The 12,976-nt window shown below is 32.9% G+C and overlaps 1 protein-coding gene and 1 pseudogene across 1 annotated transcript in view; one reads left to right on the top strand and one right to left on the bottom strand.

Moving 5' to 3' along the window:
- Window positions 1-12,976, bottom strand: part of LOC132171936 (cysteine-rich receptor-like protein kinase 10) — a 99,495-nt gene that overhangs the window by 78,065 nt on the left and 8,454 nt on the right. The gene's annotated exons all lie outside the window — the stretch shown is intronic.
- LOC132172745 (protein trichome birefringence-like 38 pseudogene) lies at window positions 524-1,595 on the top strand (annotated as a pseudogene).

Raw genomic sequence — 12,976 nt, 5'->3', positions numbered from 1 at the left:
CTGAGTACATTTGGTTACCGCAAATAACTTATTACAAATTAAGTAAACCATAAGAATTAATTGCATTTTTTCCTTCATATTATGATGATCAAAATTGCGAATTTACGAATTATCTTCATGAAAATATATAAAGAAGCCTTCTAACAATGTGAACTATGATTCTATAATGTCTTTCACAATCCAAATATATATGAATGGTTGTTTAGATCTAAAGCCATTTTACTCAACACAAGTGTAGGTGTTCAACTAGAAGATGAAGTGATTGAGACTTCTTTAATTAGTTTCAAGGTAATAGATGCCAAGCTATTAAAGTTATGATTAAATAATTTACATCTTCTTATTATCTTAAGCTTTTGGGATAAGTGGTAATTTAACATATCAGAGCCAAAGGCTTCACTCCAATTAAATTAAATATTCCACATGTTTAACCTCACCTATTAAAAGGGAGTTTGAACCCACACGTGAGGGGAAGTGTTAATCTCTGGCTCTCCCCTGCACGCTCACTCTCTCTGCAAAAACAAAGATGGGGGTGGGAACTCAGAGGTGTTGTTCCATCCTTGTTGCCTTCTTGGTGATTTACACACCTCTTTGTTTAGCAAAGAATAGAAGAAGCAATGTGAAGTGGAGAAAACGTCACTGCAACTTGTATGAAGGAACTTGGGTGAAGGATGATTCTTACCCTCTCTATGACTCTCTCACATGCCCTCACATCCGCAAGGAGTTTGACTGCCAAAAGTACGGCCGCCCTGATAAACTCTACCTCAAGTATAGATGGCAGCCAAATGAATGTGATTTGCCCAGATTTGATGGTCAAGATTTTCTACAGAGGCTTAGGGGGAAGATCATGTTTATAGGGGACTCCGTTACTCTCAACCAGTGGCAATCTCTACTATGCTTGCTTCATGCTGATGGGCCTGATTCCAAAGTCATAGAGCAGATAAAAGTGTCAATTTCTACCACCACCTTCCTGGACTATGGAGTTTCAGTTATTCTGTTTAATTCTCACTACTTGGTAGACATCGAAGAAGAACAAGTTGGTCGAGTTCTAAAGCTTGATTCTCAGAAGACTGGCGCCGTGTGGAAAGAGATGGATGTTCTGGTTTTCAACACTTGGATTTGGTGGTACCGTAGAGGACCTAAGCAACCATGGGACTATGTTGAAGATGAGAATAAGGTTGTCAAGGACATGGATAGGATGGTTGCTTTTCGCAAAGGTTTGACAACCTGGGCCAACTGGGTTGATGCAGATGTGGATCCGACAAAAACTAGAGTCATTCTTCAAGGAATTTCTCCTTCTCATTACAATGGGGCTGATTGGGGCGAGCCAGAAGTGACAAACTGCTCAAAGGAGACAGAGCCAATAAGCGGGTCAACATTCCTAGGTGGTTTGCCACAAGCAGCATTGGTAGTGAAAGATGTGTTAAGCAGATTAAGGAAACCTCTTCATCTGCTTGATATAACGATCGAATCTCTCACAACTAAGAAAAGATGCACATCCTTCCTCTTACAATGGATTCAAGGGCATGGACTGCACTCATTGGTGTGTTGCTGGGGTTCCAGACACCTGGAATCAACTTTTGTATCTGCTGCTCTGATAGCTAATTGAATTTCTTGAATACACAAACACCAAGAAAGAGCTAATTAGCCATGAAAGCAAAAGTTCTCAAATAGGAAATTTCCTTGATTTGTAACATATTCATTGATTTGATTGTTATTGAAAACAATCATAGGGCTAGATGACAATGTAGTAGTTGGGATGGAACATCTGAAACTTCTTTTCAAATCCAAAAAATAAAAAATAAATAAAAAATCATCCTCCATTTAAATTAAATATTTTACGTATTGAGCACCACCTTTTAAAAGTGAGTTTGAACCCACACGTGAGGGGGAGTATTAAAATTATCATGATTAAATAATTAAATTTACATCTTCCTATTAAGCTTTTTGAATAAATTGTAACTTAACAGAAGCTTCTCATAAGTTTCCAAGCAGCTAAATTCCGGTCGGCCATGAAGCCTGGCCACTAATAAAACCTTTTTCTTAAATTCATGGTTACTTTCTCTAGAGATAGCCCTTTCATGACTACGTACAATCAAAATATCGTGTGTGGGGTCATACGTGTGGAAGGATCTCCTTGTTTCACAGGCATACGCATTGACAATTGACAAAACAAATCTTCAATGGCGAAAGTCTTTTAATATATGAATCCATGCCAAATATATGGAAGCCTTGATCACTTCCTTTTCGGTATGGTTGCCCTTTTCGTTTTTTCTTTTTTTAATTTTTTTAATTTTTAATTTTTTTATCGCATATTGTATTCATAATATATCTTATTTGAGTGCACCTCCTTGTATTTTACTTCATTGAATCATATAGTTTCTTGGACTTATAGATCCACATTTAGATTGGGGAAGGCACTACATGCAAGATCATAAGAGGCATTGCTCGAGGGATTCTCTATCTTCATGAAGATTCTCGACTTTATATTATTCATTGTGATCTTAAGGCTAGCAACATTCTTTTAGATGTAGAAATGAATCCGAAAATTTCAAATTTTGGCCTGGCAAAACTGTTCTTATTGAATCAAACTCAATGAAATACAAGTAAAATTGTTGGAACTCAGTAAGTATTGTAGTACGGAAGAGCTGATGTTTACTTTCTACCCATTATTTAACTCATTTCGAAAAACAGAGGGAAAATGGCAATTTTGAAGCTATGTATGGAAAGCTCTATTGCCATATCCAAATTAAACTAATATTATTGATGTTGACATGCAGTGGATATATGGCTCAAGAGTATGCAATGTATGGAAAATTCTCTACAAAGTCTGATGTCTTCAGTTTTGGTGTATTAATATTAGAAATAATGAGTGGACAGAAGAACAATTGCTTCCAAAATGAAGAGAATGTGGAGGATCTTCTAAGCTATGTAAATACAATCATACTTGGAAACATTTCCCTTTACCTATTTCTGTGAGGCAACAAATTAACGCATAGGGAATATCATATTTATAATAGAAGTTTATGTCTAATACTGTGTTTAATTTGCCCATCCGAAGCATTATATTATAGGCGTGGAAAAACTGGACAGAGTGGACCGCTACAAATATTGTGGATCCAACAATAAGGCTAAGCTCAGAAATTGAAATTATGAGATGCATCCATATTGGGTTACTATGTATTCAAGAAAATGTAGCTGATAGACCAACCATGGATTCAGTGGTTCTCAATCTTAATAGCTGCTCCATCACTCTTCCAGTACCCTCGCATGCTGCCTGCACTTTTTATACACAGTAACATTGACTCAGAGACAACGTCTCGATGGGAGCAAAGCACACTGATTAGAGTCTCAAATGAAATATGTAAAGGCTACTGATCTGCCCAAGTCTTAGCAATTGAGGCTTCAATTATTGAGGTCTACCCGTGCTAGTGCTTCGTTGAAGCTACAATTAATTTTGAAATGTTAAACTTCTTTGGTCCATGATTCTGTAGAAAAAAAATCTCTTTGATCACTTTGTCCTTTAATCCAATTGAAAATTTTCAGCCCGTTTTGGTCGTAGTAGTCTTATATAATGAATGTGAGATTACTACTAATTCAATTGAAAATATGAAACGGCTATTGGCTAGCTAAAGTACGTCAGACTACCTGACACGTCAGAAAAAGTACGTCAGAAAAAAATCGATTTCTTGTAGTGTAGGTTAATTAGTAGTTGCTTTAACCCACTTGCAACAATATAGCTATCTTTAAATGAAATGTTTTGTCTATGATTCTTTATTGATAATATAAAAATAAAAATAAAATTAAAAAAATCACCAAATGGTGTGATAAGTTTGCATCATTTGTTATGTGAGAGTATGTTCGAACCCCATTTGTTTGTATTCGGACATGTCTAAGTCCTATTCACTCAGACTGCCTGAGCACCGGTCTGGACAAATGGAGTCGAGACAGAATCTTACATGGAGCTGCCCGATTGAACAGATCTCCTTAAAACAAAACCAAAAAATCTAAATTGTAAAGATGACAAAAAGTAGGAATAACACGATATTGACCAAGCCATATTTAAGGTTTGGTTTGGAATAAGATACTTCCGGCAGTTCCTTAGTTTAGTCTCAATTAATCCGACCCACCATCATAAATTGAGAAAAGATCAGTTGAATTCTCCGCAGATAAACAAAAAATTAATTCACTAACTAATATATAATCATAACTATAAATGATTAGAAAGAAACATCTGATAAGTACAAATGCACTAGTAAGATGGGCCAAATATTATATATTATATATCTTTAAGAACATATATATTAGTAACATATATAGCATGAATCGGCCAACCAGTGGGTCAATTTGATTATAGATTTTAGTGTAAAGATCTTTTTATTATAATTATAAATCATGGTAGCAAGATCTTTACATAAACTCGCTGTCGAGTTATAGAACGGATGATAATTATAAATTATCATTCTTGTTGTTTAAACAGGAATGATTTTCCCTGTAGCCTTTTTTTCCTTATTCAATTAGAAAAAAAAAATAATAATAATAATAATAATAGAGAAAAGAGAAATGATTAAAGGAAGGATGGCTGTGCGAAAGAAATGACATCTCGTCTAGCTGCTCTTGTTCTCTTGATGAGTTGAGTCATTTATTTGTCTTATTTATGGTTATTTTGTGCTTGGATTGTTCACCTCTTTTATTCTATTTTTCATGTTGTAATTTTTTCTTTTCCGTTTCCATATTTGAATATTAAAAAAAACAAATACCCGCTTTGCATGCTTAAGTATTTCTAGAATGACTCATGAGGACCGGGGTTTCTCGTGGTTTGAATAATAATCTAATGAAGTAATACACGCAGCTTGATCGGGACAGAAGTGGTAGAGGAGAAGCCACGATGCCTAATCTGAATTTGCGCTCCCCAAATGCGCAATCTTAATTATTAAAAGCCTGTTTGATATTGCGTATAAGAAATAGAGCTTTTAAATCAAAATGAGCTTTTAGGCAAAAGCTTTATTTTTAAATTTTTGTCAAAAGTGTGTTTTAGCCATTTTTAGGCTTTTTTGACCCTTAAAAGCGCTTATAATTTTTTTACCAAATGAGTATTTTTTTCTTCAAACGGACTTTTTAAGTATTAAAAGCACTTTTAGGCTCATCAAACGCAATCCAAACAGGCCCCAAGTGTTTGTGGAAAAGTCTGTTAAGGATAAACTCCCATCATTCAAGGTGATTAACCGGCCATGATTTAAGCTTGAAAAACGTTATGCCAAGTACTCCAAATACCAATTAATGTGAAATTAACAAATAAGAGGCAATAAATAATTCATTCACCAAAATATGTAAAGCAATAAAGCAAATAGACACAAGATATTTTAGTGACAAAAATGAAGTCTTTTAAAAAATAATTTAAAAGTAAAACCTTTCCGAGACAGCTAAATCCAGAAAACTTAGTGTTATACTCCATCATAAAAATATCATCTATCATACTGGTAAGCCAATGCCTTTCCAGATCAACCATACAATTCACATTTATAAAATATCACATATAAATCTCATGATGTCAACAGTATACCAAAAATCACACTATGCATAATTTTTATCAAAATATAGCTTGACTCACTATTTGCACGATTTATTTAAAAATTTCACATTTCTTTTAAGAATCAATGATAATAAAACATATGCACATGTATATACACCCAAATACATTTTATTCAAAGTAACTTTTTATTTTAAAAATCCTGCATTTGGGTGTATTATTTTCCTAAAACCTTGATCAATTAGTTCTACTTACCTCAAGCTAAAGCTATGTATAATACAAATATCAGCCTAAATAATAAGCCTTTAATTGTATGTTTTAACTTACAAGTGCACAAGATCAAATAAATAGTATTATAGCAAATAAGAGATCATTTCCACGAGGATTGAATTAATTGTGTTTAAAGATTATTAATTAAAGCTTCTATCTAAATGAAATGAAACAAATAACATATTTGAATAACCAACCTAGATTGCACTAGTGAAAGAAAATCGTAAAACAGATCTGAAACTAGAATTGAAATAATGAGAAATTAAGTTAAGGGCTCGATATTCACCACTAATTATCTTCTTTAAAGCAAATGACTTGCACAATGCTACAAACTAGATTTAGATGCTCACTGTTTGTCAATTTAAGGACATGGTATCTACTCCTTATGCTATTGATTTTCTTAAACAATGAGTTAAGCATGTATATCTACTCTGATTCTTTTCATTCTCAAAGTATTAGCATGGTATTTACTAAGTTGCACTTCAAGAAATCATAAAACAATGGAAAATGGAAATAGATAAATACACAAAACCTTGAACATGGTATCTATTATGGTTTTTCATGTTGATTAATCTCAAGAACCCATAATTGGTTCCTTCGTCACTTAGTATAGGAATAAGACTCGGTCATCTAAATTTACCTATATGACAATCTCCATACAACAAATGTATATGGTGATCAACCATAACACATAAACCATATGAAGAATGAAATAAAACCTTAAAGTAATCAATTAAACATCACAAAAATTGTTTGTAACAAGGAAAATCGAAATCCTTAAGAAAACATGATTAGGACTTCAATTGAGACTTAACTAAAGTATTTAGTTACATATAATTTAAATGAAAAATATTGTTATTATAAAATAATAGATAAAAGAGAAAAAAAAAAAAAAAAAAGGGCCTCGTTTGCTAAACGATTTTTGTTCTTTTTATTTTTCTCTTTTGTTGAACATCACGCATGGTACCCACGAGCATGGCTTTTCTTTTATTTTGTTTTTTTGTGCAATTTTTCTCTCTTTTCTCACGTGTCTTGCACTTTTTGGCTTGCTCTTCTTTTCTATTTTTTTTATTCTTTTATTTTTCTAAAAAGGCATTAACTTGCATTGTAATATTATTTTAAGCTCACATTTAATAATTAAATATTATTTCACAATTAAATATAAAATGTAAGAATTTGTATAAAATGAAGCTTGGTAAAACTTATTTTGATAGAGAAAATAGACACTTTTAAGCTATTATCACTACGTGACTTGTTCCTAAAAAACAAAATAATTAAATATCAATACCTAAAATAACAAAATACATGCTATTTAAATAATAAACTGCCTAAGAGTCAAATTTTCATTATCTTTCCTACATCTCCCTTCTCCCTCTCTTCCACACCGTACATGACCATTTCTGTTCTTCCACACTTTTGTCTTTCTATTCTCTAGCTCCTCTTCTCTCTTGCTTCCATCTCTTTCTCAAAACTTTCTCAGCTCTTGCACCCTTCCCGGTTTTGTAGCCCTCTTCATTACTCTTCTTTTTCTCATTTTCTTTCTTTTTCTCTCCCTCTCATTCTCGTACGGTTAATTCTCTCTTCTGTGCTAGACCCCCGAACCACTTTCAAAATTAAACCAAAACTCTCAACAAATCAAACCCATCTATCTTCAAAATCAACCCATTTTTATTTCTCAATACAAATTCAAGCTTCAAATTGAATGGATATTCTGAGAAATCTTACCTTGCCGGAGAGAGCTTATCTGCCTCTTTTACTACCTCCCTCTCTCCCTTTCTCTCCCAGACGGACAACCCATTAATTTCTTCTTCTTCTTCTTCTTCTTCTTCTTCTTCAGCTTCTTCCCCCAATAGCACTTCCGGTTTTCTCTCTCCCTCTCGTAGTTCAGCCCCACATCTTTATTTATTTTTCTTCCTCTTCTTTCCTTCTCTTTTTCTCCTCTGTTTCTCTCTCTTTCTCGGTTCTCCGTTCTCTCTTTCTCTCCTCCCTCCTCTTTTCTATTCTTCTCTTCTCTGTTTTATCTTGTCTCCTCTGTTTTAGTTTTTCTTCTCTTCTATTCAGCTGCAGCAACGAAGGTCTTTTTTTTTTTTTTTCTCTAAAAATATATATATATTTTGGGAATGAGATTCATATGCTTCCATAAGTAACAGGCAAAATTTTGGGAATGAGATTCCTAATCATTCAAATAAGCAGGAACTAGGCCTCTACGATGAGTTTGGACGAGGACATTTGTTCTGCAACTTCTAGTTTCTGATCATCTAAAATAAGACATAAAAAATTATAAGAAAAATAATATCCAAGTCAACTGCTCTTACATGTAGTTAACTTGTTGATTCATTAATTAGAGTTGATCATGACTGGTTTTGAATTTTGATCTCATGTGAAGCTACGAATGAAAGCCCAAGCATAGAACTGAATTCCTTGCGAGTAGGTCCTGTTTCTTCTGATGCTGTTGACGAGGTAATTGAATATAATTTTCATCTATAATTAAATGTACTTACTTCAACGGAAGATATGGCAGTACGTATAGGTATGGCTGCGTTGACAAAGGCCTTTTGCTTTTTAAGTGTAGCAGAAATTAATTGATGTGAAAAAATATATATATATATTTGGTATAAAAAAGTGAAAAAAAAAAAAAAAAATTGTTGTAATTTTGTTATTTAAATAGTAATAAAAAATTATTGATGTGATATAAAAATTAAGAATGTTAGGAAGTTGAATTTTTTTGGAAAAATTATACTTTACCCCCCTCAAAGTTTGTGGCGATTTTCAATTCGACTACCAGTGTTTCAATTTTTGCAATGTACCCCTCCAAACTTGCAAATTTTTGTTAATTCGACCAATTTCATCCAAAAATTTCCATATTGCCCCTAATTTTTTTACTTTTTTATTTTTAATAAAAAAAAAAAATTGGGGGTTGCAAAAATGGCTAGATGGCCAAAGCGGTGGCTACGGCCACCCCGAATATTTTTTTTAAAATTTTTTTATAAATTTTTTTTATAAAAAATAAAAATAAATAAATTAGGGGCAATATGAGAATTTTTTGATGAAATTGGTCGAATTGAAAAAAATTTGCAAGTTTGGGGGTGCATTACAAAAATTGAAATATTGGTGGTCGAAATGAAAATCGCCCCAAACTTTGGCGGGGTAAAGTGTACTTTTCCCAATTTTTTAATACCAAGTATCAATGATGATTATTTTAGGAGATATATATGTTATTTAGTATACTCTCATGCTACTGCTATACAATTTATATGATGATGTAATAGTAAAAATCAGTCATTGATTTTTTCTTGTTATAAGCCCTTCGTTAATTCAAAGGCTGATTTTCATGGCAACATTATCATAGTTATATAAAAGTAGTATAAGAGTTTATTAAATAACTTTATTCTTATTTTAGAGTTCGGTATTTTGATGAGAAATTCTTCAAAAAATTGTAGGGGAGAGGAATATTAGCAATAAGGCATGACTGCTCACTAGCTAATTGAGAATTTTGAGGGTATTAGCGACTAGTGTTTTTGGTTGCTAATATTAACTGATTTTTGTTTGATTGTTTCTATACAAAGAGTACTTGTTTCATAAATTGCCAATCCACCATTAACAGATAAACATTTGCTATGAAATCACACATGTCACTTTATTAGATGAGTTTGTATGAATTAGCTTTTAGTAAATTTTTTACCACCATTAGCAGTGTCATGTCAATATTGTGATATATAACATTTTTTCAATGAGAAATGGTTGAAAATTTTATCCATTTATCAATAAGACAGTATATCAAAACTTATAATAATTATAAAATAAATTTACATTACCGATAATTAATTCAATAAATCATGTTATTTTTGCATTGTTTTTCTTGGTGAAGTAGTCATTAACATTGTAATATTTTTCTGTAGGATAAGCCTAACCGAAATGCTTCAAATAAGAACAAGTTGATCAAGAAGGTAAGTCACATATTTTTCTGTAGTATGTCATGAATTTTAATTGTGGTTAAAATGATATCGAGGTACACTCAGATTAGGATGACGCTCAATTCCTTGTATAAATCACGCAAGAAGAAAGATGAATCTTTTGTCAGTACTCTCATTAATGAAGAAATTAACGAGGTAAGCAATGTATTCAATTTCTGCACAGCAATAATTTGTTAAATCGTTATTTACTTTTTGAATTTTACTATACAACTTATACCACGAACTTTCACTTTATTTAATTGTGAAAATGAAGATCCAAGGGCCTATACCTCATCCTATGCCTGAGAGTGACGATGATGCTGTGATGCCATCCTCATCCACTGGCGAGTTGGAGTATAAGCTGAGGTATGAGGAGGCAGAAAGAAAGCTCAACAGACAGGCAGAGAAAATAAGCTCCTTGCGTAAAGAGATGCAGGAGGAAGTGAACTCCATGAAGAGACAACAAACACAGCAGCAGCAAGAGATGGAAGCCAAGCAGAGAGAGATGGAGCAGCAAATTGAGTTTCTCCGCTCACAACTCCCACTCCATAGAGACGTCCCTCCTACATAGTTTTTTTTTTTTTTAGTGAAAAACATTTTGGGGTTAACATATAAATTCAGTATTTCATGTAAAGCTAATTACCAATTTATTTTAATAATACACAAATTTATTATTTTGTTCAGTAAGATGCATTATACTGTTCAATAGAAAAAATAATAACCCATTAGTTTATAAGAAAATTAGTAACACTTTTAGGAGCAAACTCTTGATCATCGCCAATAATCCAACTCTGTGAGTGAGAAAATTTCAACTCGTCGTCGCTAATAGTACTGTACTGTTAACCATCGGAACAAGTTGTTGCTAATTAATAATAATGTAGAGAATATATTCTCAGCCAGCTAGTAAAATTAATTTTTGGGTTATTTGGCTAGCTAGTCACAATTTCTAAATAGAATCAAAATGAACTGCATCTAGCTTAGCAAATTGGAGAAATATTTGGTGATTGAGCTCCGTTAACTCAACAAATGTATAAAAATTAAAAATTAAAAAAACAATTCTCTATCGTTCTCTTTCAAAGAGGAATTTTTTTTTTTTTGAAAATAATATTTAAATAGAATAGTAAAAATAGATAGCTAAAATAGAGAGCCTTAATTACTTAAGTACTTAAAAAAAAAAAATAAGTTGCTCAAATAAAAAAATAAAAAAAAGTGATTTTTTAACTACAATAAAGAATAAATTTGTTGAGCCACGCTAGTGACGATCTAAATTCATCCTACTAAACACTTTTAGTGACGAAAATACTTCATTATTAATGATGATACCAAAATATACCCTACATGCATTCTTGTGCTATTTCCTATTAATTACTAAATATATTCGCATACATACGCATAGAAAATCTGGAAATGGATTGAATTAGCATTAATAATTTAATACACAATTATAAAAAACAGACTAGATAGTACACAAGGAAAAGGAAGGCGGGGTCTAATGACACAAATTTTGCTACGTGGGTTGATGCCTATTTAACTAGACCTTCATCCTTACACAAGTGAGGTGTGATTTCATTGGAACAGGATCCTCTCTAGTCCATAATGGATCGGAGAATATCTACTATCTAGTTCATGGCTAGGATTTCTTCTTAGAAATTCTATGGTCACAAATAGAACACATATCCTACTAATAAAAATAATAATAAAATATTATTTTAAATTAAAAAAAAAATTAATAAACAAATAAGATAAAAAGAAGGGGGTGGCCGGGTAGGGGGTGGCTCAAGCCACCCCCATGGCCTATGGGGGTGGTTCGGCCACCCCCATCTTGCACAAGGGGGGTGGCTCGCCTTGGAGCCACCCCCCTTTTGCAAGATGGGGGTGGCCGAACCACCCCTATAGGCCATGGGGGTGGCTCGGCCACCCCCCTTTTGCAAGATGGAGGTGGCCGAACCACTCCTATAGGCCATGGGGGTAGCTCGGCCACCCCCTGGCCGGCCATCGGTGGTGGCTCAAGCGAGCCACCCCTACCCAAAATGGGAGTGGCTTCTTTTTTCTTATTTTTTTTTTTAATTTAAAATAATATTTTATTAGTGAGATATGTGTCCCATTTATAGTTATAGGATTTCTGAGAAGAAATCATAATCATGAATTGAATATTCTCCAGTCCATTATGGACTGGAGAGGATCATGTTCCGATTTCATTGAGGGAGTCTTAAAGGTGGTTGGGTAATTAATTTTTAAATTGATATTTAAATACATAAAAATTCTACTATATAAAGTAGGTATTCAAGAACAGTACACGAAATATTAATGAATTTGAAAGAAACAATTAAGAATGCGCGTTTGCCTAAAAAAAATTTAGGAATCGTGGCTTGTCGTCTACCTCTTCTGTCTCGATCAAACCGCGTGCATGCATGATGAAAAATCAGATCTTTATTCAAAGCATACATGAAAAACCCTGGTCCTCAGTCAATGTAGAAATATTTAAGTATCTAAAGTTGGTAATTTCTTCTTTTAGATAATAATAAATAATAAAAATTATTCTCTTAATTATTTTTATATAGGTGAATGTGTGAATTTGTTATTGAAGTTATGTGAGACCTAATGAATTCAAAAATTTAGTAATAAATTTATTAAATAAAAAAAAAAAATTGAGATAATGATATATAACATACCTCATAAACAAATAATTTGTTAGGTTTACGTGCTTTAAGATAGAACTCACATATTTAAAACCTATTAATATTTTTTGAATCTAAAATAGAGCAGGTAATTAAATAAGAGTGTTGAAATGTTAAACTACTTTGGGACATGGTTCTGTAGTCTTTACCATGTAGTATATTAAATTCGTTGTTCCTGTTTGTCTGCAGCTACAACGACTATTTTGTAGTCGATAAAACAAAATCTATTTGATCACAATGTTGTCCTTTATAATCTACCTCCCTGCAACTGCTCCAGGTCTACCTCCTCAGTCCCCACCGGAAAGGAGCCATTTAGGCAAAAATGTGAAACAATTGAGACAATATTATTCCCATTTTTTAAGATAAGGACAATTATATCCCACATTTTTTCTAAATGGCTCATCTCCATTTCATTTGAAATGAAAAGGATCCCTTTCCATCCCCACCAACCTTGCCCCTCATTCTTGTGCATCCGAACATTTTCTCTCTCTATCTTTAGTGGAAAAGGAAAATTTTGAGGTTTAGTTATTTTTATTTTTATTTTTTTT

The sequence above is a fragment of the Corylus avellana genome, chromosome 1, assembly GCF_965113065.1.
Source record: "Corylus avellana chromosome 1, dhCorAvel1.hap1.2, whole genome shotgun sequence".
Lineage (NCBI taxonomy): Eukaryota > Viridiplantae > Streptophyta > Magnoliopsida > Fagales > Betulaceae > Corylus > Corylus avellana.
Note: the sequence above shows the minus strand (reverse complement) of the source record. Positions and strands in the feature narration are given on the sequence as shown.